The sequence below is a fragment of the Lonchura striata genome, unplaced genomic scaffold, assembly GCF_046129695.1.
Source record: "Lonchura striata isolate bLonStr1 unplaced genomic scaffold, bLonStr1.mat Scaffold_92, whole genome shotgun sequence".
NCBI classification, from domain to species: domain Eukaryota; kingdom Metazoa; phylum Chordata; class Aves; order Passeriformes; family Estrildidae; genus Lonchura; species Lonchura striata.
The window spans coordinates 699169-726021 of NW_027461191.1; the positions used below are offsets into that span (position 1 = coordinate 699169).

General features: G+C 53.1%; 1 long non-coding RNA gene across 2 annotated transcripts; it reads right to left on the reverse strand.

The window, feature by feature from the left end:
- Positions 1-1913: 1913 nt before the first annotated feature.
- Positions 1914-13066, reverse strand: LOC144248850 (uncharacterized). Of its 2 annotated transcripts, none has more exons than XR_013342054.1 (4): positions 12991-13066; positions 5061-5203; positions 3972-4108; positions 1914-2062 (listed from the first exon to the last, which is right to left on the reverse strand). It is a non-coding gene; the product is annotated as an uncharacterized LOC144248850 (long non-coding RNA). The 2 variants fall into 2 exon arrangements; XR_013342053.1 differs by lacking the exon at positions 1914-2062 and adding an exon at positions 3497-3690.
- Between the last annotated feature and the right edge of the window lie 13787 nt (positions 13067-26853).

A 26853-nucleotide genomic window follows, 5' to 3' on the forward strand; every position in this document is an offset into this window, starting at 1 on the left:
GGATAATCCCTCGCTGGTAAGGAGGGGCAGCAGCTGAAGCCGTGCAGGCAGCGTGGGGCTGGGGAACACAGTCGCTGGAACTTGGCTGGGCTTCAGGCACTGGGGCAGCCGCTCCCAGCTCTCCTGCCTCCCACTTCGGCTGCCTGAGTGCTGGGACAGGCCTTTGGCCTCTGGGCACTGTGGCAGCAGGGTGGCCTTTCATACACCTTTGCTCCGCACAGGCCAAAAGAATGTGGAGCCTGACCGAAAGCCTCGGGGAGCTCCTGCAGGAAAATGATAGTGATGTGGTCAGGATGGCCATTGTTCTAGTTAGTGATTTGTTCCTGGATAATGACGCCCCAATACCCAGCCTCATCACCCTGCAGCTGGCTAAGGTGCTCCTGCCACTCTTTGAACACGTAAGGCTCTGTGCCCTCAGCCATGGCCACTGGCTGCTGCCCAGACACTTGGTGCCCTGTGGAGATGCAGGCCTGCACCAACGTGGGCCAGAATCAGCTGATGCCAAGGTCTTGTTTCCTTCCTGTTACACAGGATGACAGGCATGTGCAGTGGATCTCCATGTTTGTATTTCGAACCTTGCTGTCTACTGTAGAAGAAGAAGGAAAAAAGCTCCTGATGACACAAGTGTGTCACAGCCTGCTCCCACTCTTCTTCCACTGCCATGATGAGAATCAGTGTGTGGCAGAGGTGAGGACTCGCGGGCTGCTGCTGTCCCCCTGGGAGAGGGCTTGGCTGCCTCCTACCCTGGCACCTAGTAGGCTGGATCCTCCTCCTGGCTCTGGCACAGGGATGCTGATCCTGGGCTGTAGGGCAATTTCCGTGTCTCTACTGCTCTCCAGGCTTCTCAGGAAACTCTCCTTTGTGTGGCCAAATTCCTGAACAGGACAGATCTTGAAAAATCTGTAAAGAAGGAGAAGCTGTGGAAGTTCATTGAGATCCTGGTAAGGAGGGCCGGGAAGCCGCAGCCCCAGCCTGGAGCAGCCCCTGAGCGCGGTGCTCGGTGTGCGGGCTGGCAGCTGTGCCCCTGCCCGCTGCTGCAGCCCGAGGCCGCGCGGGCTCTGCTCCAGGCTCCTGCGGCCCCAGCCGGGTGCCCATGGAGCCCCGGCCCGGGGGGCTGCGGGGCCAACCCTTCCCTCCTGCCGCTCTCTCCAGCTGGCAGAGGACAGCAGCAGCGTGGCCGAGCACCTGCGCCGGGCCCTGCCCTACCTGCAGAGCCCACAGGAGCCCCTGCGAGAGGCGGCCGTCAGGTTCATGGGTGAGCCACGAGCCGGGCCAGGAGGGCGTGTGGGCACAGGGCTGGCGGCGCCGCTGGCAGGGAGCTGTGCCCTGGCCCTGACAGGCTCTGTGTTCCCAGGGACGGCCGGGCGGCACCTGAGGGGGAGGAAGGAAGAGCTCCATCTCCTCTCTGAGGGTGAGTGAGGGCAGCGGGCTGCCAGCGGGGGCTGCCGGGGGAGCTGCGAGCCCTGCCCCGGCTGCGGAGGGCTCTGCTCCCTGTGCGGACCAGGGCTGGCGTGGGCAGAGCACACAGAGCTTTCAGGGCACCTGGGGGATTCGTGGCCAGCAGCTTTGGGCTGATCCAGCTGGTCCCTGCTCCCTGCTGGCCATGGCCAGAGCCGGCTGGGATGGCCCTGGCACAGAGTCCCCTCGGGTCCCCTCAGATGTGGGAACTGACCATGGCTCTGTTCCTCTCTCTTTCAGCCCTTGAAGGAATGGAAAATGACATCAGTGACGCTGTCGCAAGCCTGGCAGTTCAAACATCGTACATTCTCCAGGAAGCAGAGAGAGCTCCATATTCCACCTTTGACAACCTGCGTGATCGGCTCTGCAGGGCATGGAGGAGACGGCCTCGTCTGTCGGGGCTCGGCTGGCTGCGCTGCTGGAGATCTGCAGAGAGCTGATTCCAGAGGCTCTGTCTGCAGGGCCACCCAAGCCAGCAGGAATGTTTTGTTTCTTTAAGATTGTTCTTTTCTTTCTTTTGTTTTTCTTTAGCGTAGAAATATAGGATGTGTTGCTATAGACAGACTCCCAGGTTCTTTCTTTTGCTGCCCAGGCTCTGCAGGGCCTAGGGGAAGAGGGAGAAAATGGTTCCTGGGCTCAGCAAGCTGCCCAGGCATGCAGGGTTGCAGGGAAAATGGCCAGAAGCCCCTTGGCCTTTGGTGGTTCTGCTGAAGCCTCTGTGCTGCCCACAGAGCAGACGGGCAGGGGCTGGAGCTGTGGGGATCTCTGTGAGAGCGGTGCCTGGAGATGGCCACAAGCCCTGTCCCAGGCAGGAAGCGCCATCCGTGTCCTCCTGCCCGTGTGTTCCTGGCTGGATTGCTGAGGGCTCCCAGGTGCCTCTTGGTGGGGCTCCTCTGGAGCTCCTGTGGGGCTGCGGCGCTGCTGCCGGGCAGGCTGGCCGGGCTGGGGAGACCCTGAGGGGACGGGGCCACAAAGGGATGAGGGGCTGTGGGAGCCCTGACAGGACAAGGCAGTGGGAAGGCACGGGGGGGACGTGTGAGGGAGTGGGTAACGTTGGCTCGGGTAGGAAAGTGGGTTGGAGCCAAAGAGACCACTCACCCTTATGTTTGTGTGGCAAACAGAGCACATTTATTCTCAAGCCCTTCCTTCTAAAGGGCCTTTGAAAACCCAGTCTGGATGATTTCACTGCTCTGATCTCTGTGCCCCTTCAGATTCTGGCCTGGGCAATGCCTGCAGCCTTGGGAGAGATGTGATGGGCCAGGCCCCTGTCAGTCAAAGCAGGGCTGGTACATTCACCCCGTACAAGCCAGCCTGCACGGTGACACACGGCACCAGAGTGCGAGGCACAGCTCCGGGAGCTCCCTGTGAACCTCAGCTCTGGGACCACTGTCTGCCCCAAGCTTCAGGGGCTGCAGTGGGAGCCCGGCTGGGCTCTGCCCTGGGGCCATCCTGCAGGGACAGCTGCAAACAGGGAGCATTCCCTGCCACAAAGAGCCAAGCCAGGGCTGCAGGGCAGCTGCTCCAGCCCCAACTGCACTGCTGAGTGCTGTGCTCTGCGGCTGGGGCTCCCTGCACAGGGGACTGCACTGGTGTGCCAGAGGGGACAGAGAAGCTGCAGCTTCAGCCTAACTGAGGTGGGTGCGTGGGCTGGAAAGAGTGGGGAGGCTCCAGGGGATTCACAGAGCTCATCCTGCTGCAAGGATGAGGAAAAGGGAGCGAGAACTCAGCAGTGAGGAGAGCTGGGGGCTGGAGAGCAGCTCTGAATGACACTAAAATCCCACCAGACCTCTTGAGACATTGCTGCTCCTCAGCCAGTGACAGGATGAGTCCCTTAGCCTGGGGCTTGGCCTTCCTCATGGCGAGGGGCACCAAGGAAGGGAACAGTGTGATGGAGACTGGAATAGGCTGGGAACTCACTGGGGGAAAAGAGGAAGCAGTTGGGATGTAAAAGGCAGGGAGAAGAGAGAACAGTTCAGAGAAGGGCTGAGCTACTGCTTGAGCAAGCTGCAAAAAGTCATTTGGGGTCATCCCAGATTGATTTCATTTCAGAAGTTATTGAACAAGTTTATTTTTTGGGTGGCTGCATGTTTTCTTGAGCTGTATTGCTAAAATGCTCAAGCCAGTCTGTGCTGCAGGTCACCCCATTTCTCCTTTGGCTGATTGCAGCCCCGTGCTGAGCTCCAGCAGGGCCCTGGCAGAGCCCAGAGCAGCCTCAGCAACCACAGAGCCTGGCTGCAAGGAGAGAAACCAGAAAGCCCCGTCAGCTGAAGACTCCTGTCCCCTTGTCCCAGCCGCCCGCGGTGCCCAGGCCATGCTGGCCATGCCAGAGCTGTGCCCAGAGCTGCCCATCACTGCTGCCTTTGGGAGCAGAGCAGGAGGGCAGGACATGTGCCCAGCCTGCAGCCAGCCACGGCACCTCCAGCCCTCAGCAGCTGCCCAGAGCAGGACGCTCCTGTGCTCGCTGCCGTCTCCCCAGAGCTCTGATCCCACCATCCCCAGCAGACAGGACCCACCTCACGCCATCCCCCGCTGGAAGAAAAGCTGCTCCCAAACGATGCCCTCAGCCTTCTCCAAGGGCACGGCCCATCCACGCTGCAGCTGCTCCCAAGCACGTCCTGATCCAGACTGGACTCCACCTGAAACGCTTCCTCTAGAAAGACAAACATCAAATTATGGAAAATAGGTTACAGACAAAAAGGGGAACAAGAAAAAAGGTCAAAAATCTTATCTCTGTCAGGGCCCTAAGGAAGGCCCAACCCCTGCGTGCCAGGGAAAAATCCACCATGGGGGAGGGAATCCCAGGCTTTCTCCCTTCCCCTGCACTGCCCCCATGGTGATCCCAAAGCAAACAAGGGCAGTGGAGCAGCCCAAGCCCTTCCTTGCCTGCAAAGCAAAGCAGCCCCTGAACAGGGTCTGGAGTCCCACCTCTGCTCCCACCATGGGGGTTTGTTTGTGTCAGGCTGGCTGCCCCAGCCCAGCCCCAGCCCGAGGCACGGTGGGTGCTGGGGGCTTTTGGCAGGGCCAGGAGCCCACTCCCATTTCATATCCACCCCAGCCCATGTCCCCAGCCCTTCCAAAAGCAGCCTGGCAGCCGACTGAAGGATCAGCTGCATCCGCCCCAGCAAAGGGGGAACCTTTGCTTCCCAGCCAGGCTGTGCAATGCCCAAATCTGGGAGCATCCCCCAGTGTGTGGACTCATCTAGAAACTCCCTGTGGAGCCTGGCTTTGGAGGAGGTGTCAGAATCAAAGTCCACCATCTTCAGCCTGCCGGTGGTCAGGTGGAGCAAGAGGTTGTCATCCTTGATGTCCTCACTGTCCCCAGCAGCAGCAGCCCCACCTGGGACAGCTTCTCCAAGGGCTCCTTCTTCCCTGGGCCAGACCAGGCTGTCAGGGCTCTGCCCAGGGCCCCAGCCATCCATGAACCATGGCAGGCAAAACCAGGGGGATGTTGGCCACCAGTGCTTGCCACACCAGGTCTCCAGCTCAGCTCCAGCCCATGAGCTGTGTTCCCTCCTGCTGACCCCTGCTCAGAGCTACAGGCAGGACAAAACCTGTCTGGTTGGCTTTGCTACTGAGTGCCAAGAGATGTGTGGAGCTGTTACCTGCCAGGCCCCTGGATCCAACTGTGCATGTGGATCTCTCCCATCTTCTAGGGCAGAGGAACATGGATCACGGAAAATCTCTTCTAAGGATGGCCTGTCCAAGGGCTGCATGGACAAACACCTCTTAATGACATCCTGGCACTCTGGGGAGAGAAACCAGAAATCACCAGTCATTTGGAGAAGTTGCCCCCTTTTCCCGTGCCCAGGCCATGCTGGGTGTGCTTAGAGGTGGGCCTAAACTTCCCCATGGATTTTCTGTTTGGAGGAGAGCAGGAGAACAGGACATGTGCCACCTCCTCAGCAGCTGCCAGAGCAGAATGCCCATGAGCTGCTGCTGTCTCCCAGCACTGGTATTGCTCCCAAGGCCAGAGATGAGGATCCACCTTGAGAGAGCCATCCTGGGAACAAGATCTGCCCCCAGATATCTCCTGGCTCCTCCTGAACGGGTGCTTCCCCATGACCAGGTGGTGCAGCAGAAGGTCCAGGGATCAGATCGTCGCTGCCTCACCGTGGTAGCATTGCTGGTGGATCCACTCTGGTGGGCTGTAGGACAGGGTTCCTGTGGAACACAGACACAGTTCATCAGGGGGATGCTGCAGCCTCCAGCACCTGGAGGAGCAGCCTCCGCGCCTCCTCCTCCGGCAGGAACCCCCGCTCCGCCAGGAAACCCGACAGGTCCTGGCACCGCTCCGGATGCTCCAGCACCAGCACAAAGCTGTCAGGGAGCTGAAGCCACTCCAGGAGCTGAATGACACCAGCACAGCCAGAGGAGACCTTGTCCAGCAGCACGATCTCCAGGGCTGCGCTGGTGCCGTGGGGCTGCGGGAGGAGCACGATGCCGTCAGTGGGGCTGATGCCGTGCCGGGGGTCGGGAACCCCTCAGCCAGCCCGGGATGCTCTGCGCCCTGCGCTGGCCCCACGCCCGCTCTCCCTCCAGGCGTCCTGGCAGCTCCCACCCTGCCGGGCCCCGGCTCAGCCCCGCCCGGCACGGCCCGGCTTCTGCCGCTGGCCCGGCTCATCACCAGCTCGCCCCGGCGCCGGACGCGGTTCCCTGGCACCCTTTTGATGGCCACCTGCGAGCCGAGGGCAGCAGCGGGCTGAGCTCGCCGCCTGCCCCGCACAGCCCCATCCTTCTCCTCCTTCTCCTTCTCTCCCTCCTCCTCCTCCTTCCCCTCCTCCGCGCCCGCCGCCGGCCCCGCCGCTCCCCGGGCGCCGTCCGAGAGCCGCGTGGCCGCGCAGCCGCCGCCGCAGCCGCCGCTGCCCAGCAGCGAACCCGCCGGGGCCGCTCCTGCCGGGCCTCCTGCGCCTTCCCTGCGGGCGGGACGCGGCTGTCAGCGCTCGGCCCGGGCCAGGAGCGGCCCCGAGCGCCGCCCGAGCGCCCCGGGCCGGCCATGCCCCGGCGTTCTCCCCCGGCATCCCAGATTCGCCATGAAATGGGAACCCTGAGCTTGTGGAAGTGCCTGAAGGATGCCCTGTTCCTCTGCAGGGACACTCGGGCTGAGACAGGAGCCGGAGCCCTCTCTGGGGAAGCCTCCTCCGAGCTGGAATTTGTGCCGTGCTGGGAGAGGAGGAGGAGGGGAGAAGGCTGGCGCTGTGTGGCAGGAGCAGGAGGTTTGGGCCGCACGACATTCCGTCTGCGCCGCTGCCCCGCAATGGGCAGGAACGCTGTGGGGAAGACTGGGGGACACTGGAGCGGGATATGGATGGCACTGGGGGGATCTGGGAGGGCCTGGAATGAACTCAGGTGTATTGGGAGGGACTGGGCTGTACTGGGAGGGACTGGAGGGGCACTGGGGCTGTACTGGGCTGTACTGGGGATGAACTGGGCTGTACTGGGAGGGACTGGAGGGGTTGAATGGCTGTTCCCACCCGCACTGCCTCCCATTGGCCGAGGCTCCCGCCCATCACGGCCCCAACCAATCAGGGACATGGATCATGGTTTTGGGGGCAGGGCCTGATGCCTGCGCCATCTTTTCTTTTGCCTACAACTCCCGTCATGCTCTGCGGCCCCCTAGAGCCCCAATAAAGCCGGGACTACAACGCCCGTCATGCCCCGCGCTCCAAAGAACCCCGGTACCGACCCCATCTGTCCCATCAGTGTCCCCTAGACCCTCCGGGACCCCCAAGTGCCCCTCAGCGCCCATTCGGGACCCCCAAAATTTTACTGGCAAAGTACAAAAGAACAAGGAACTTTGGAAAAGCGTTTAATACAAATCCAATCCAACTTAAATCACTTTTCACAGCTGTAACTTCATTAACTCAGCCCATTTAGCCTGGAAAGCCCTAAACACTGAAGTTGTTCAGGTACCCAAAAATGTTCCATATAAAGAGCATTAGAAGGAGAGGAAAGAGAGAGAGACAGGAAGACAGAAGCTCCACAGAAAGACACACATGTGGCTCCCAGCTCCTGGGGCTCCAGTGTGGGCATGACACAAACCCCAGGAGAAGGCAGAGTCCATACCAGGGGCTGACCTTGTGCTCCTTGGTTTTAAGCCCCTGGGCCTTCGTGGGCCTCCCCCCAGCTGGCACTTCTGATATCTCAGGTGTTCAGAGCTGGGTGAGCGCTGTCCCATCTGTGTGACTGATTGACAGCTCAGCCCAAGGTGTCTGGGGACACTGATCTCATCCAGCCTCTGACAGCGACCACGGTGACACTGGGGAACCTCATGGAGCCTCATGGAGCCATGGGTCAGTTGTGACAAGGCAGGTCCAAGGACACCCTGGTGACACCGGGGACCCTCATGGGACGATGGGTGAGTTGGGACAAGGCAGGTCCAAGGACACCGTGGTGACACCAGGGAACCTCATGGAGCCATGGATCAGTTGTGACACTGTGGGGACCTTGTGGAATCAGAGGGGACCATTGGGAAGCTCCCATGGATCCAAGGGCCCAGGGTGACACCGTGGAGCCCAGAGTGTCATGGAGGAGCCATTTTAACACTGTGTGTCCCCATGGAAGCAAGGGAACATGGGACAGGCTGATGCCTTAAGTTTTAGCTTCCATATTTTCCCGATTCTGTGCTGTATCAGTCTGTAACTCTGAACTTCATGCAGAGTGTCAGCAAGTTCTCTTACAGTGTAGTCAGACAAAACAATCCTTTTCCTGCCCGAGAACCATAGACACCGCTGAAGCTTCAGGCCCAAAAATTGAAAACAGCAGCGAATTGAGGAGAGCAGACTGGGAGGGTGGGACTGCATAATCTGAAGGTATAATTGGACAATTAACCCCAATATGGAAATGAACCAAATCTTACAAAAGTGTGTAAACGTGTGACCTGCCGTCCATCCTGGCTGTACCCTCAGCCATGCCCTTGTACTGCCCAGGTGAATCCTTTGAAGGCCTTTTTAATAAATCCCCACTTTACTCCTGTAACACTGTCCAGCCTCTGCTCTAGGTGGCCTCTCAAGGCATCAAGGCCTGGCTGGCTGGGCCACCTGGGGGCCACCTGACAGGTCCAGCTGACCTTGGCATGTCCAGGGCTGCTGCTCATCTGGCCCTGGAGCACTGGGGCTCGGTGCTCTCCTTCCTGTGAAAAGAACTGTCCTTCTCTTCCAGGTGCCCATGGCCAAAATTTGGATTCCTCTTCTTAGTTTGCTTCTATGCAAAGATTGTTTCCAGATGAAACCTGCCAGGACAGACAGGTCTGGCTGGCTTGGCCACCCAGGGGCCACCTCTCATCTTCCTGTGAAACACTGGGACCCTGTGCTTTTCTTTCTTATGGGAAAAAAGCACCTTTCACATCCAGGCACTCATGGCCAAAGTTGGGAATCCGCCTCCAGGATTCCCTATATCCAGGGATTTCTCCCAGGTGAAAGCTTCCAGGAGAGACAAGTCTGGCTGGCCTTGGTCTCCAAAGAGCTGATCCTTATCTGCCTTTGAAACACTGGAGCTTTGTGCCTTCCTTTATGATGAAAAGAACTCTTCTTCCTGCCCAGGTACCCATGGCCAAAACTGAGATTCCACCTTCAAAATTCTGAATATCCAAGGATTTCCCCCAGATGAAAGGTGCCAGAGAGACAGGTCTGGCTCTGTTGGCCTATAGTGACCACCTCTCATCTCCTTCCAAAACACCTGGGCTCCACGCTTCTCTTTCCTATGGGAAAAACCATCCATCTCGACCAGATGCCCATGGCCAAAGTTTGGAATCCTCCTCCAGAATTCCCTAGGTCCAAGTATTTCACAGTGACAAAAGCTGCCAGGACAAACAGGTCTGGCTGGCTCGGCCTCCCAGGAGCCTTCTCTCTCTGCTTCTGCCCCTGCAACACGGGGGCTCTGGGCTTTCCTTCCTATGGAAAAGAACCATCCTTCTTAACAATGCAGAAATGGCTGAAACTGGGGTTCCACCTCCCAAATTCCCTATATCCAAGGGTTGCTTTCAGACAAAAAAATACCAGAACAGAGAGGTCTGGCTGCCCTTGGCCTCTGATGGTCACCTTTCATCTGCCCCTGAAACACCGGTGTTCTGTGCTTGTCTTCCTATGGAAAAGAACCGTCCTTCTCCTCCAGGCAGCCAGGTCTGAAACTGGGGTTCCACCTCTAAAATTCCCTATATCCAAGGACAAAATATGCCAGCACCATCTGATCTGGCTGCCCTTGGCCTCTGGTGGCTGTGGCTCATCTGCCCCTGCAGCACTGGGGCTGGGTTGTTCCCTTCCTGTGGAGACCATGGTGGCACAGTGAGGACCTGGAGGAACCATGGAGTCCATTGTGACACTTTGGGGCCATGGTGACACCGCGGAGCTCCATGGAACCCAGAGACCACCATGACTCTGTGAGGCCTTGTGGAACCATGGAGACCATTCCGACCCTTCAGGGCCTCGTGTCACCAAGGGGGCATTGTGACACCTCAGGGCCTTCTGGAAACAAGGGACCAGGCTCCATGGAATGAGGGGAACAGGGAACAGGTCTGGCTGGCTTGGCCTCCCAGGGGCCACCTGACAGGTCTGGCTGATCTTGGAATGTCCAGGGCTGCTTCTCATCTGCCCATGAACCACTGGGGCTCTGTGCTTTCCTTGCTATGGAAAAGAACTGTCCCTCTTTTTCGACAACCATGGACAAAATTGGTACTTCCCCTAAAAAATTTCCTGTATGCAAGGGTATCTGCCAGAAAAAAACCTGCCAGCTCTGGCTGGCCTTGGCCTCTGATGGTCGCATCTCAGTTGCCTCAGAAGCACTGGGGCTCTGTGCCTTCCTTCCTGCAGAAAAGAACTGACCCTCTTGTCCATGGGCCATGGCAGGAACTGGAATGTGGCTGCCAAAATTCCATCTATCCTAGGATTGCTCCCAGACAAAAGCTGCCAGGAAGGACAGTTCTGCCTGGCCTTGGCCTCTGGTGATATGAGCAGAATGTTTTCCTTTGCAAACACCTTGGAGAGGGCCCAGAGATCTCCCGAGCTGGGTTTTGCAGGCCTCAAGAACATAACCCATGTATGGAGGCTGATGTGCCTGGGCTCAGCTGTGAAGAGACTGAGGACAGATCAGGAGTGGCCTGGCAGGGCTTGAAGGGTGGATGTGGAAATGGTGGAGCTTTTCTCCATAGTGGGAATCAGGCAGGGAGAGAAATTATGCAACAAATGCAGCTGGGGAAGTCCAGACTGGACACAGGAGAAGGGAATTTCCCTCCCAGGGCAGGGCTGTGGTGCAGCACGTCCCCAGCAGGAGCCTGGAGCAGCCCAAGGCTTTGTGTGGCCAGGCAGGGGCAGCAGGAGGCAGAGCTGCCAGCAAAGGAAGGGCCAGCCAGGTGGGGCAGCCGGGGGTGACGACAGCCTGCAGGGACAGAGGCGCAGGGCAGGGACACCGTGGGACAGCCTGGGCTGCAGAGGGCTCAGGGATGTGCAGCAGCTGCAAGGCCCTGACAGAGCCAACCTGTGCAGCCCTTTGGCCATGGCTGCTGGCCCTGGGCCTGAGGCCACGAGGGGACAAGTGACCCTTGCAGCCCTGGGGCCTCAGTGCCTCCTTGTCCCTGCTCAGCAGCCTGGCAGGGGCCGCCCCATGGTCCTGCCCTTGGCACTGCACATCCCCACATGCCAGTGCCCATCCCGGGAAGAGCCCTGAGCAATGAGGGAGGGACAGGATCTGCCTTGCCAGGGGCTGGGGCTCAGGCCTGGGCCCTTTGCATTCCTGAAACACATCCAGGTTTGCTCAGCACCAGAGACACCTTTCCCTTGCTTGTCCCCTGCTGTCATCTCTGCCTCCAGTGTTCTGCTCTGACGGGAACCTGGGGAAACTTTCTCAGTGCTGTCCCTCAGTGGGACCCATTAAAACTTCAAGAAACTCTGGAGTTTTAATTTAACGTTGAGTTCTTGAGAAGTTTTTTGAAGACATGCTCAGGGACTGAGTCTGATGTAAACAACACCAAAGCCCTGAGAGGGTCATTAAAGTTTTCCTATTCCAGTTGTGGGGAAAGATTTCAAAGTGCTTGTAAGAAATACACATTCCCGTTTTAAAGGGTGTATTTTATTACATTTCTCTTTAGATCAGAGGCGACTGCAGCATTCTGTGATTGATATTGACCCAGGGTCTCCCCTCAGGAGCTCTGGCCTGCTCAGAGAAGCTGTGCCCTGAGCTCTGGCCCAGCGTGGACAACCTTGCTCCACATTGCCCCAGCCCATCCTGTCTGTCCTCACTCACCTGGGACCTGCTGTGCCTGCAGAGCTGGCTGCACCCAGCCTAAGAGGGGCTTTCCCTTTTTCTATGTTTGGAGCAATCTAAAACCCCTGAGTTTCCCCATGAAAACAGACACCCTCCTCAGGTGTGTGCCAGCCCAAGGTGCCACCAAAACCACTCCAGACCGGCCTTGGCCAGCTGTGAGGGTGGATCATCAGCCCCAGCTGCACTGGGCACTGCAAGGGGCTGTGGCCATGGGCACTGCACTGACCCCACTGCTGGGTTTGGCTGCCACGGCAGCCCTGAGAAATTAAACTGTCCTTGGAAACACTGGGGAGGACTGGGACATACTGGGGAACACTGGGAATGCTGTGGGACACACTGGGACATACTGGGAGTGATCCTGTGGGGCACTGGGACAGCCTGGGAACATGAGGAATGCTTGCGAGGAATCTGGGTGGGCTGGGATGGACTGTGGGGGTAAACTGGGACACAGTGTGACATATTGGGAGTGAAACTGGGAGTGAAACTGGGGGATACTGGGATAAACTAGGGACATTGTGGGGAAGACTGGGCAACACTGGGGCATACTGTGGATGACACTTGGAGGAACTGGGAGGGTTTGGGAATAAACTCAGGTGTATTGGGAGGGACTGGGCTGTACTTGGAGGGACTGGAATGGCACTGGGGCTGTACTGGGCTGTACTGGGATGAACTGGACTGTGCTGGGAGGGACTGGAGGGGCACTGGGGCTGTACTGGGCTGTACTGGGGATGAACTGGGCTGTGCTGGGAGGGACTGGAGAAGTTGAATGGGCTGTTCCCGCCCCCGCCACCTCCCATTGGCCGAGTCTCCCGCCCATCATCACAGCATCCAACCAATCAGCGCCAGGGATCATGGCTTTGGGGGCGGTGCCTGGAGACAGCGCCATCTTTTCTTTTGCCTACATCTCCCATCATGCCCCGCAGCCAAATAGAGCCCCATTGGGGCCGGGACTACAACGCCCGTCATGCCCCGCGCTCCACAGAACCCCGGTACCGCCCCCATCTCTCATGTAAGTGCCCCCCAGACCCTCCGGGATCCCCAAGTGCCCTCAGCGCCCATTCGGGACCCCCCAAAAGCGTCCTCGGATCCCCTGAGTGCTCCCAGCCCCACAGGTGCCCGGTACAGCCACTTCTGGGAATTCCTCTCCTCTCATCCCCCGCGGCCCCAGAGCCCCTCAGAACACAGTGCTGCGCCTAAAATTCCTGCCGCGCCCTGCGCCCTAAGGAACGCGGTTAAATCTCCCCAAGCTCCCCCGAGTGCCCCAGAGCCCCCGAGCACCTTAAGTCGCGGCTCGGATGCAAAAGTGTCCCCGAGGCCTTCCCGGATCACAAACGTCGCGTCCGAACCACTTCCGGGATACAGCTCCCATCATACTCCGCGGTGCACGGCAGGGCTGTTCCAGCCGTGACGTCATCTCCCGTCATGCACCGCGCCCCACCGAGAGCCGCTGTAGCGGCTTCTAGAACTCCCGTGATGCTCCGCGGCCCCGTTACACCGCATTGCACCCGCGCCTACAACTCCCATCAGCCCCCGCGCCCCAGCGATTCCCGCCCGAGCCTCCCGAGTGCTCCCCCGGACCCCGAAGGGCCCCAAATTCCCCTCGCTGACCTCCAGGGCCCCGGACCCCCGAGTGCTCCCCCGGACCCCGAACTGCCCCTCAGGATCCCTGAGTGCCCCTCCAAGCGCCCGCCCGGCTCCCCCAGGGGTCCCCCAGACCCTCAAGTTCTCTCTGAATTCCCTCCCCAGACACAAAACTGCCCCAAATGTGCCCAGAAATGTCTCCGTGGGCCCCAAAGTGGCCGCTTTTACCCTGCCTGTGAAAATGATAAGAAATTATGACAAAAATAATACAAATAAACAAAAATTAGAATAAAGAGGGCAAAATCAATAGCCAAGAGTGGTCAATGAATTAATGAAGGGAGTTGTGTTACTTAGAACCAATGACAAATAAGTTTTTCGTTAGAAAACACATATAGAGATTTTTTTTATACAAGCATTAAAATGAAATAATAAAAGATTTAATAATATTTTTATGCATAAGCAAAATAAAATTTTAATTGTTATTAAGCTAAAATTAATTAATTGAATTCATTTATTAAGATTTAATTAAATTTTAATTATGAAAAAAATGCATAATTTTTTAAAAAGCTTTTGGCATGTCAGTCCCAGGTGGGCAATATCTGTCGGTAAGCGGCATGTGGTAAATGGATGTGATTCATGCTGAATAAGTTGTTGTCCAAATTGGAAAGCAAGGTGTATTCAATTGCCATCTGTTAGAGATTGGTTCACTGCATTATTTATTTTATCTTTTAATTTTCTTCCCTAATAAAGAACTGTTATTCCTGCTCCCATATTTTTGCCTGAGAGTCGCCCTTAACTTCAAATTTATAGCAATTTACAGGGAGGGGGTTCTACATTTATTTTTTTCCCCATTTCAGGGAGGCTCCTGCCTTCCTTAGCAGACTCCTGTCTTTGCAAACCAAGACAGATTTTGGCACCCAACGTGTGGCTCAAGGGCACAGGAACAAAAAAGGGAATAACAGTTATTGAGTAATCCAAGTTTTGATTTTTGTGTGCTGCTACAGAAACCTCGTTCAGCGGCACCCTGTGCTCCAGCCTGCCCTGGTTTGGGTGACACGGAACCGTGGCTGCATTTCTCCATTTGCAGGCCCTGATCTAAACACGGCTCCTACAGCCAAGGCTGCTGTGGCTGTTCTCCTGTTTGTTTTATGGGTGAATAAGGGGAAGAATTCATGCATCTTTAACTTCCTCTGGGAAGCAGGCACATGGATTCACAGCTGTCACACACTGACTGTGTGCTTTTGGGGTTACTTTAATAGTGGCACCTACTGTGAGGAAATGACACCGGGGGAAATTTTCTCCCAACCCTTTAACCATCTCTTTGGGTCTGCCCCACCAGTTTGTGAAGGGCTCAGATCCACTCCAAATACCAATGATATCATACAGGAGCTGTGTTGCTGTTAGCCCTGTTCTATTTGGCACTGAGAGACAAGGGAAGATTAACCTGGATAACCACCCTGACACCCAGCCCAGAACCTGACACGGCCCCAGAGACCAGGGATGCTGCTGCCCCAGAGCCTGACCCTGCCCCACAGCCACCCCAGATATGAACCACCCAGACTGGGTGGGGGTCTGCTGAGGGAGATGCAGGAGATGCTGAAGGAGTGCATTTCCCCAGCTGGTGAGAAGCCCTCCCCCTGCCCCAAAAAAGGAGAGTCTGATGGGGCAGCAGTGGAACCCACAGATGTTACAACTGTCCAGGTTCAGCTGAACCACAAAGGCAGCCACAGCCAGCAGCAGTTGCCCCTGTAGAAACAAGGAGGTCTAAGATGGAATCAGAGCACCCAGATAAGGGAAGGCCCTCACAACCCACAGGGGAGCCAGAGGTTGTGATCGTCACCGAGTCCCTGACGTACAAAAGTCTCTGTAACCTGCACAAGGACATTGTACGTCAGAGACGTGAGGCTTATACAACCTGACTGCTTCAAGTCTGAGACCTCATGGGTACAGGTGTCCAGCTGGATGGTGGTGAGGCAAGGAATTTGGGACCCTTGACCGAGGACTCAGGTATGAATCAGATTTTTGTAAGGGAGCCAGGGTCCCTTTCCCTCTGGGAGTGGATTTTAATGAGTGTCAGAAAGAGATTTGTCCACAGGGAGAGAATGCAGGAGCACCAGCATAGAACATGCTGGAAAACCCTTGAGGAAGGGATCCAACAGCTGAGGGAAGTGGCAGCATTGGAGGTACTCTTTGGGAGGGATGGACAGCATGATAATGACCCCAACAAGGTCAGGGGCACAGGGCAAATGCTGTGGAGTCTGGCAAGGCTGGGGCCGTCTCAGTACACCACCTTCATTGCCACGATCAATGCCGATAACAGCCGAGAGACAGTGGGCTCTGCTGCCAACAGCTGAGAAATTGTGAGAGTATGATCCATGGCCCAGTGCAGGCTCATGGCTCTGCTGTGGGCAAGGAACTCAAAGAGGAGATGAGGGAGATGAGGGTGGAGGTGAGGAGGAACAGTTCCCACATTGCCCCAGTGCGAGTCACAGGCCCCAAAGTCAGAGCCCAACGTTCCCCAGCCAGAGAGAGAGGGTACGCCCCACGGGCTGGCCTGGGGTTCTTTCTGTGTGACCATGGGGAAGACATGGGAAGGTGGGATGGGAAACCCATTTCTGTCCTGGCACCGTGGGCACATCAGCTCAAGGAGGGAAGCACTGACCGAGGGAATTCCAGTGAAGTGAAGGCAGCCTCAGCCTCCCATGACCGAGCTGCCGAGTAGGATCTGTCAGATCCGCTTTAACTTGCCTCTACCATGTATACCTAGAAAAGAAATAATAACCCGGGCTAGAGGGCCCCTGTCTCTAGCCAGGGAGAGGCATGGGAAAACCATAACCTTTGGATGTTGTGGATCCAATGTCCTGGCACATCAGAGCCACAGAAATATGAAGCTTTAGCTGATACTCATGCACAGTGTACCCCAATGCCATTGGGACATGTGGGGCAGAACCTGTTTCCATTGCCGGGGTGACGGGGGGATCGCAGCAATTGACCCTGTTGGGAGCTGAGGTGAGCCTGGCTGGGAAGGAGCAGCAGAAACATCCATTGTGACCGGCCCAGAGGCCCCGTGTGTTCTGGGCATAGACTTCCTCCAGAACGGCTGTTACAGAGACCCAAAGGGACTCAGGTGGGCTTTTGGCATAGCTGCTGTAGAGGCAGAGGACATTAGGCAATTGAACACCTTGCCTGGACTGTCTGAGAACCCATCTGCAGTAGGACTCCTGAGGGTGGAAGAGCAACGAGTGCCAATTGCCACCTCGACACTGCACGGCTGGCAGTATTGAACGAATCAGGATGCCGTGATCCCCATCCACAGAATGATCCGTGAGCTGGAGAGCCAAGGAGTGGTCAGCAAAACCCACTCACCCTTCCACAGCCCCATCTGGCCTGTGCACATGTCTGATGGAGAATGGAGATTGACTGTGGACTATTGTGGCTTGAATGAAGTGACTCCACCACTGAGCGCTGCTGTGCTGGACATGCTGGAGCTCCAGCATGAGCTGGAGTCCAAGGCAGCAAAGTGGTGTGCCACTATTGACATTGCTAACATGTTTTTCTCCATTCCTCTGGCAGCACAATGCAGGCCTCAGTTTGCTTTCCCCTGGAGGCGTGTGCAGTACTCCTGGAAATGACTGCCCCAGGGGTTGAAACACAGCCCCACCATCTGCCATGGGCTGATCCAGGCTGCACTGGAAAAGGGTGAGGCTCCAGAACACCTGCAGTACATCGATGGCATCGTTGTGTGGGGGAACATGGCAATGGAAGTGTTTGAGAGAGGTGAGAGGATCATCCAGATACTACTAGAAGCTGGCTTCGCCATCAAGAAGAGCAAAGTCAAGGGACCTGCCCGAGAGATCCAGTTCCTGGGATTTAAATGGAAAGATGGACGGCGCCAGATTCCCACTGAGGTCATCAACAAGATCACAGCTATGTCCCCACCAACCAGCAAAAAGGAAACACAAGCTTTCCTAGGTGCCATAGTTTTTGAAGAATGCACATTCCTTAGTATAGCCAGATTGTGAGCCCTCTCTACCTGGTTACCAGTAAGAAGAATGATTTCCACTGGGGCCCTGAACAGCAACAAGCCTTCACCCAGATCAAGCAGAAGATCGCTCATACTGTAGCCCTTGGCCCAGTCAGGACAGGACCAGAGGTCAAGAATGTGCTTTACTCTGCAGCCAGAACAATGGCTTGTCTTGGAGCCTTTGGCAGAAGGTGCCTTGGGAGACTGAGGCCGACCTCTGGGATTCTGGATCCAAAGCTAGAGAGGGTCCGAAGCCAAGTACGCTCCCACAGAGAAGGAAATCTTGGCTGCCTTTGAAGGAGTTCAAGCCGCCTTGGAGGTAATTGGCACAGAAACACAACTCCTCCTGGCACCCCGACTGCCGGTGCTGGGGTGGATGTTTAAAGGAAAGGTTCCCTCTACCCACCATGCCACTGACGCCACATGGAGCAAATGGATTGCCCTCATCACTCAACGTGCCCGTATTGGAAACCTGAATCGCCCTGGGATTTTGGAGATAATTACAGACTGGACGGAAAGTGAAAACTTTGGTCTCACAAAGAGGAGCAGGGAGAAGTGACACAGGCTGAAGAAGCTCCACCATACAACCAACTGCCAGCAGAGGAAACACGCTATGCTCTTTTTACTGATGGTTCCTGTTGCATCGTAGGGATGAACTGGAAGTGGAAAGCAGCTGCATGGGTCCCACATGATGGGTTGCAGAGGCCACTGAAGGAGAAGGTGGATCAAGCCAGCTTGCTGAACTCAAAGCTGTTCAACATTGCAGAAAGGGAGAAGTGGCCCAAGCTCTACCTCTACACTGATTCATGGATGGTAGCCAGTGCTCTATGGGGGTGGCTAGAGAGGTAGAAAGAGGCTAACTGGCAGTGTAGAGGAAAACCAATTTGGACTGCTGAAGAGTGGAAAGATATCGCTACCTGGGTAGAGAAGCTACCTGTGAAGGTTCGCCATGTAGATGCCCATGTCCCCAGAAGCAGAGCTAATGAAGAGCAGCAAAACAATCAGCAGGTAGATCAGACTGCAAAGATAGGGGTATCAAAGATAGACCTTGATTGGGAACACAAGGGGGAGTTGTTCCTGGCACGATGGGCCCATGATGCCTCAGGTCATCAGGGCAGAGATGCCACCTACAAGTGGGCACGAGACCGAGGGGTGGCTCTAACCATGGACAGTATTTCTCAGGTGATCCATGACTGTGAGACCTGTGCTGCCATCAAACAGGCCAAGCGGATGAAGCCCCTCTGGTATGGTGGGCAGTGGTCCAAGTACAAGTATGGGGAGGCCTGGCAGATTGACTACATCACACTGCCCCAGACACGCCAAGGCTACGTGCTGACCATGGTGGAAGCCACCACAGGATGGTTGGAAACCTACCCTGTGTCTCATGCTACAGCCCGTAACACCATCCTGGGCCTTGAAAAGCAGGTCCTTTGGAGGCATGGTACCCCTGAGAGGATTGAGTCAGACCATGGGACTCATGTCAAGAACAGCCTTATCAACACCTGGGCTAGGGAACATGGCATTGAGTGGGTGTACCACATCCCAAACCATGCACCAGCTGCAGGCAAAGTGGAGAGGTACAATGGACTGTTAAAAACCACCTTAAAAGCATTGGGTGGGGGATCTTTCAAAAATTGGGAGCAACATTTAGCAAAGGCCACCTGGTTAGTTAACAGCCGAGGTTCCACCAATTGAGCAGGTCCTGCCCAGTCTGAGCCCCTGAATATAGCAGATGGAGATAAAGTCCCAGTGGCACATGCCAGAGGTTTGTTAGGGAAATCAGTGTGGATCAATTCTGCCTCAAGTAAGAAAAACCCATTTGTGGGATTGTCTTTGCTCAGGGACCAGGCTGTACATGGTGGATAATGCAGAGAGATGGAGCAACACGATGTGTACCTCAGGGGGATCTGACTGTGGGGTGAGACTCGTGCAAATATCAATGTTTGCTGGATGTTACTGCCAGTGTCTGTACATGAAAACACACAGACATGAGACAGAAGGAAATGTGTAAGTGTCAAAGGTTTGAGCAAGTGAAGTAGAAGGAAATGTGTAAATGTCAAAAGTTTGAGTAAATGAGATGGAAGGAAATGTTTATGAGTAAGTGAAAGATGGAAGTTTTTACTTGATGGAGTTTTTACATGATGTTGAAGATATGGAGATAAGGGGTGGAATGTCTGAGGGTGACGTTATGGTGTTTGTATCTCCAATTGTGTGTTCTGTGTGTGTTTGATATTCTGTTCTGTGCTCTCAGAACTGACTCAGAAAGTGAAGGTTTGTTTTGCCTTGTTATCAGCTGGCTCACCTCCCACCATGGTCTGCTGTCTAGTAGAGGCCAGTGCTGGCTGGCTTGCTTTGCTTTGCTTGCTGGCTTTTGCTTGCTTTGCTTTGCTTTTTTTTTTGCTTGCTTTTGCTTTTGCCTTTGCTTTTTAAATTAGTTTAGCTAAGCAGTCCAGTTCTTTCCCTGGACTGTTTCTTTTCCCTTTCCCTTTCCTGAATACCATCCAACCTGCTCCGGAATGGGATTTGGGAAACACCGAGGAGCACCGGGAGCCTGCGCTCTGTGATCTGCAGCAGCCATCCCCAGTGCCCAGAGCAATCCCCAGCGCCCAGACCTGGGCAACCACCCCCAGGAGAGACTTTCTGGATTTGTCATCTCTGCAGAATGGTGAAAGAGTTTTGTTGTCATCTGATGTTGTTAATTTTTTTAGTGCTGGGAAGGGTTTTGTTTGTTAAATAAACAGGTTCTTTTCAATTTCTGTCCGAGAAAATTCTTCCCGAACCAGGTGGGTGGGGATGGGCTGTGGGGGTTTGTTTTCTGCGGGCTCCTTTCAGAGGTTTTATCTAAAATTTGCTCTAAACTAGAACAAGTATTTTTCTGCAAAACTTGTGGCTTGAGAGAGTGGAAAAAAAACCCTGTTGTAATCATATTTTGGTTCCAATTACTTTGTGTTGGTATGGAGCAATTACTGGTTATGTTGTTTGAATTCATAGTGTGTCTTGGGGTGAAGGCTTGCATGTGTCTCTGGTCCCTAGGGTTTTTTGAGATCTTAATCCCTCTATGGTCCCTAGGTTTATTTTTTAATCCAGGAATAGCTCCAGTATTGTCCCTAATATGTAGTTTTTGGAGTAGAAGAGCACTGACCAGAATACCCATCAGGCTGGGCTTGGGTGTCATGGCTTGCAGGGAGTTTATGAAGGTGCTGAAGTCTGTTCCAGGAATGCATGGATCATGGTCATGATTGTGCAGCCAGTTTGTTAGAGGAGTAGCAAGGGATGAGGCTTTTAAACCTTTGCTTTCCTTCTTCTCCTCTGAATCTCTTAGCTCCCTATTAGAGAATGTTCTGTTTCCCCTGACTGTTAAAGAGACCATCTTCCTGGTGTTTAATCTGGTAACTTTCTCTATACAGTCTGCAGTCTCTCTAGAATGAGGGCTGAGATTTCTAGAGGGGCTGAAGAGACCCCTGACCCAGGAGTAGACCCAGGTGTGAGAAATCCTGAGTGGTGTGGGAAATGGGGGGACGGGAATTGGCACATAGACCGTTTTCCCACATTCAAATCGATTTTACTGATTTGCCTAAAGTAGGAAGGTATAAACACTTATTGGTGATAATAGATCACTTGACTCACTTTGTAGAGACATTCCTTACCTCCAGGGCAACTACACAAACAGTAGTAAAAATACTATTAGAAGAGATAATCCCCCGCTATGAACTAGCAGAAGTAATAGACTCAGACAGAGGGCCACACTTTGCCTCAAAAATAATTAAAGAAGTAGTTACAATGCTAGGAACAAAGTGGCAATATCATACTCCCTGGCATCCACAAAGCTTGGGTAAAGTGGAAAGTGTAAATGGGAAAATTAAGAAACAACTAACTAAATCAATGTATAAAACACAGTTATCTTGGGTAAAATGTTTACCTTTAGCCTTGTTAAATATAAGAACTCAGCCCAGAACTGATATTGGAATTTCTCCATTTGAAATGCTTTATGGGATGCCTTATGACATGGATTCTCCTATAGATCACCCTGAAATGAGTAATCAACAAATTAACCAATATGTCAAGCAACTTATGAAAGCTTGGGAAGGGCTTAGAAGAGCTGGGTTACTAGTGCAAAAACCTCCTTTAGAGCTAGCAATCCATAATATAAATCCAGGTGATAAGCTGTTAATAAAAACCTGGAAAGAAACCTCACTGACCCCAAACTGGGAAGCCCCCTATGTTGTTTTACTCTCTACAGAAACTGCAGTCAGAACCGCCGAGGAGGGGTGGACCCATGCGAGCCGAATAAAGGGAGTGATTCCTGCTGCTGCCAAAGAGCCCTGGAGAATAACCAGCCAGCCCGGGGATCTTAAGGTCACATTTAAATGGACTGAATGGACTCAGTAAGAATTGTACGAACCAGCTGGTAGAGTGAGATATTGGACTATGGATATCCTATAACTAATGATTTTAGAGTATATTGTGCAAATAAGGATTGTAATTGTTACCCTTTTGTATGCTCTATTTGTAAAATTTGCCAGGAACAGTGGTGGGTCTATAGTTACAGAGGCACTCCTCCTAGGGGTATTTGTAAAGGTGTTATCAGTTAGAAAGAGAACTGACAGAGTCAGTCCTAACGATTGGAGAAGAGAACGGGACCCTACCAAGGGAATCCAAGAGTGGTGGGAGGTGTTTACTAAGGGGGCTAGGCCTGAAAATTGTTGTTTCCACTCCAGTGAACCAATTCCCCCAGTTGTTCAAATTATCAAAGGGAATTGCCGGAAAACTTTACCTGGGATTCAGTGTGACTCATCACAAGTGAAGGATAAAAGCTGAGAATCATTCAAAAAGAGGCAGCAAAAACAGAGTAAGGGTCCTCCTGAAGAATATCCTTGCTGCTGAGAAGATGGTGCGCCTCGCGGCTCGGAGCAACCGAGTCAGCGAGCGAGGCAGAGGGATGAGAAGCGGTGGAGGAAAGAGCCCTCAGACTGGGACAATTCAAAGTATTTCAAGAACTGCCTCAAGGATACTGATCTCCCAAGGGTAAAGGTGAGCCCGGCAATAACATGTCAAAACAAACACTGGGAATGGGGAGATAATGATAATCAAACCCTGGGGCAGTTTGGACTCCACCCTTGCTGGCAAATTCTGTGCATATTAGTTATATGTTGTACCTGGCCTGGTCAAGGGGACTATGCATACCAGCCATTTAATTGGACTCTGACCAAAATAGAGCAAGGGAAAGTTGTTAAGCATAATGCCACCACTGTAACTCCCATGTTTTTTTTGTTACTAATGAGGACTTGGTAAACTCTGTGTGGAGGAGATGGAGTAAACCTGAACTCCGGGCTACCTATTGGTGTCCTAGTTCCAATCCTGGGGGGGGATATTGAAATTATCCTGGGGAATATCTGTGAGTATTAGGGCTGTGAAGCCATAGCAACCGCCTAGTCTGTCACCCATCCAGATAAATTTTTAAAGGTCTCATGGTACCCTGAGAGGTGCAAAATTCTGGAGTATGGCACTCAAGGAGAAATTCTGTATAAGGGAGATTGCAGGTCCCGTAATATTGTTGTTACTAAGTTTAACTTTAAAACTTGCATTCTTAATAAATACATAGACATTGTAAAAGGAAGATTAGAGGCAGCTCATCTAACACTTATTAGAGATAGGTAGGAAACATTGCCCAGAGATTCAAAAGTAGATGAAATCCTGGTCTTAAGCTACCAAAAGTTAAAGTGTTTTAATGAACAAATTGGTCAAGAGAAAAAGGAGGGATTGTAGTAAATAAAAAGGTCTTTGTTCATCAAAATGAGCATTGAAGGAGATAAGAATCTGAACGGAGTAGGGAATCTCAAGATGTGGGAGGAGAAGGAGAATGGGGGAAAACAGCAAGTATTCTGCTTAAGAATTGTGCAGATGCAACTAGCATAGAAGACTGTGTAGCTAATTATATACAAGTTAACTTTTAGGCCAAGGAAAATCTGCAAGGAAGATGAGGAGCCTTCATCCTTATGACCACCAAGGGCAGAAAAAAGACCCCCTAGCAACCAATTGCACCGGCGAAGAGTACATCGGGAGAAAATACGTCAACCAGAAAAAAAAAAGGGACTATAAAAACAAAAAGGTCAAAGGGGGAAGGTGCGCCGTGGCAGAACAGAGACTCCCCGGCCACCCAGTGCTGTTCTTTTGCTTAATACCACTTGCTTAATAAATTCATGTTAATTGATTTATCTATAATTAGCCTCCCCAATTGAATTTGTCCATAACAAGCCTGACTAAAGAAATGAAAAAAAAAAATTAAAGTTGGTATATTATTCAACACACATGTGCAGAGCAAGCCCCCGGCTGCTGAGTCTTAGGAGAAGGCTGAGGGAAATGCACCCACTACGTCCCCTCTGCGACTCACTCGGCATCTGGTGCAGAAGTTTGGATGCCTGCAGGGGTTGCTTGTCTCCTCTGGGTGTGCTCTTCCTTCCCTCTGGGAGGGCCTTAATGGAAATTAGTTCCATTTCTCCTGCAGACCAGAGTGGCAGGGAGTCACTGCAGGCTGGTGATACTCTGATACAAGGAAACAGGTGTGCATACAAACCACGCTGTGAAAAGCCAGTGTCCATAAGGGAGCCAGAGGAGCCCTGCATCTTTATTTGAATAAAGGGAGAGAGTCCATGGGGACATCTGCTGCTGGGGTTTTCTCTCTCAAAGTTTTGGAGGACACAGCCCCCTTTTAAACTCCTGGCCACATGCTGCCCTCTTCCTTTCCCCACTGGCTGGGGTACCAGGCCAGGGGACCACAGGGACCTTTGTACCCTCTTTTCCTTTTGCAAGGTATTAGTTCTGGTCTCCATCCAAACTGTAATAGATAGATAATGAGATGGATTGGCTCTTGCAATTAAGGGATGAATATTGTGTGTATCTTAAGAGAAGCTTTATTGATGTAGAGTTGTGTTTTTGTGATTTGTTGTTTAGATGTTCTCTGTTCTCCCCACAGCCCCCTTCCCCTTCACTCCCTATTGTTCCCACCTGGAACAGGTGGGCTTTCTAGGACAGGTAGAAAGAAGGCATGTGTGATATTCACATATCCTTTGAACAGTGAGAGACACAGACTTTCCCAGGAAAATCCTGGGGAAGGCTGTGAGAAAGCTCAGAGAAAGAAAAACAATTATCTTCATTTGCTGCATCTGTTGTTTGGCACATGTGGAATGGAGATTGTTTACCAAAGAGGGATTTCTTCATTGGACTCTGGTGATGGTGTTTTGATTTCATTTGACCAACTGGAGCCACTCTGTGTTGGACTGTCTCTAAGTGTCATGGGTTTTTCTTCAGTATAGCAGTGGTATAGGTTTTAGTATCGTGTAATATAGGACAGCTTAATAAAGCTTTTGTTCAGCCTTCTGCAAACATGGAGTCAATGCACGTCATTCCCTGAGGTGGAGGTCCACCACAATAGGTGTCGACATATACCCCTTGCATGGGAGAGTTAGGAATGGAAAAGCTTGTTGCTGGGGGGATGCGATGTGACAACACCTGACCTTCAAATGCAGCTGCAAGAAATAAATTCCACCAATAAAGGGCAAAGAAGGGTTGACTGACAGACTCTGGGAGGGGCCAGGGGTGTCTGATGCATCAGACACCCTCCAGGAATGTGAAAGGTGAAGCATCAATCTTGTAGATGAGGCAGCCACCTGGCAAGCAGCCATGGGGCAGGGGGCCTTCCCAGGCCTGTTCTTCCTTATTAGTCCTTCTCTTATGTTTTTGTAAATGTTTAATAAACATTTTAAAGTTTTTAAATTTGTAGGGAGCTTGGCAGAAGAATAGTTAAATAGAAAGGGACATGAAACTGTAAAATTAGTCAAAGTATGAAGGGCTACGCGACCAATTAGGAGCTTGGCTTTCACAATATGCATGAGCTAATTAGCGAGTATATATAAACTGTGTAATCTGTCACAATAAACTGAGACTTGATGATCATGATATCTTAAGTCTTGTCTCCCGTGGCACCTCGCCAACATAAATTGAGCAGTTGTTTCTCACAAAACCCAGTCCTAAGGTGGGATGGTCGTGTGTCGTGGCTTGACACAGGAAAAGAATTTTCTTGGAAGGAAGAGGTCAGTCCAGTCAGGGGTCAGGTTTGGATACTGACACTTGGGGTGACCAATTGAAGGTGGACACGCCTCTGAGAACACAGAGGGGTTAAAAGCAGAACTCCCAGGAGAACTCGCTCTCTTTGGTTCCGGTCATTGCAGAGTGCAAACCTCCCCTGCCCAGCCATGAGCTGGGTGGGGAAGGGGAAGCCATGTGGCCTGCAGAGGTAGGCCAGGGGGTGAAGGGTCTGGAATTGAGCTGGGCCAGTTCCTGCGGATGGAAGGGTGGAGAACGTCTGAGATGTCTTTGTTCCCCCCCGGCCAGCCTAGAGAAAAAGACAAAGAGAGCCTGCAGACACCCAGGAGTTTGCAGGCAGAGGAGAAGGAGGAGGAGGGGGGAAGATGCCCAGCATGGGAGACAGCACAGCGTCCTGAGCTGGAGATTTTAGCCGTCCGGGGAGTCTGGGAATTTTAACCCTTTCCTGTGAAATGAAGGCTTTGTGAAATATTGCTCCTCCTCAATTTGAAGAAAAAGAGAGACAGCCAGGGACCTCAGTTATTAGGGAAAGAAGGTTGGGGGAGATGATGGAGTGGCTGTTGGCTGGAGTCTTTTTGTCAGCTATAGACTGAACCAATCCTTCCTTCAAGAGAGACTGCATTTTAGGGGAACGCAATGTGAGCCAAGAAACTCCACCAGCAACTACCAGTTCAAGGATGAACAGAGGAAAGCAGAGGAGGGTGTGAGGATGCCCTCCGTCTTCAGAGAAGAAGAGAAGGTGATCTCTGTTCTTGGACCCCCAGCCTCAGGGGAAAATGGGGGGGACTGTAGTCCCAAAATGAGACACTGGACTGTTGTTCCTGTTGGTCCTTGGCAAAGCATCCTTCAAGGGGCCCTATAAGCAGTCTCCGTCCATGCATGGTGGTGAGAGCACTGTGACATGGAGAGGAGAGTGTCACACTGGCTCGATGTGTTTGGGCAGTGCCATGTGTGACATGGAAACACAAGAGGTGGCAGCTGTGTTTCCTGGGGGTCTATGGTGCTAGGGGGACTCCCCTCTCCCCCAATGGACTCAGTATTGATTTTCTTGAAGGGTGAAGACTTGATTAAGGGTCCAATTGTGTCTCGCTGTGGTTTGTTGGAGGTGGGTGGTGGGAGGAGGAATGTTTTGAAAGATTTTCATTTCAAATTTTGTGTGTGTTTTTTTTCCTCCCTTTTTTTTCCTTTTATAGTAGTAGTAGTAGTGTAATAAAGTTTTCCCCTTGTTATTAAGTTTGGCCTGCTTTGCTCTGTTCTCGATCGTATTTCACAGCATTCAATTGATAGGTTACATTTTCATGGGGGCGCTGGCATTGTGCCAGTGTCAAACCATGACATCGTGTTACTCCTGACAGGAATGGGCTCCCTGCAGTTCGAGCTGCTCTGCAGCCTGTGCTTTTCCATACCCTGCTTTGCTCTTCAGGTGGCAGATG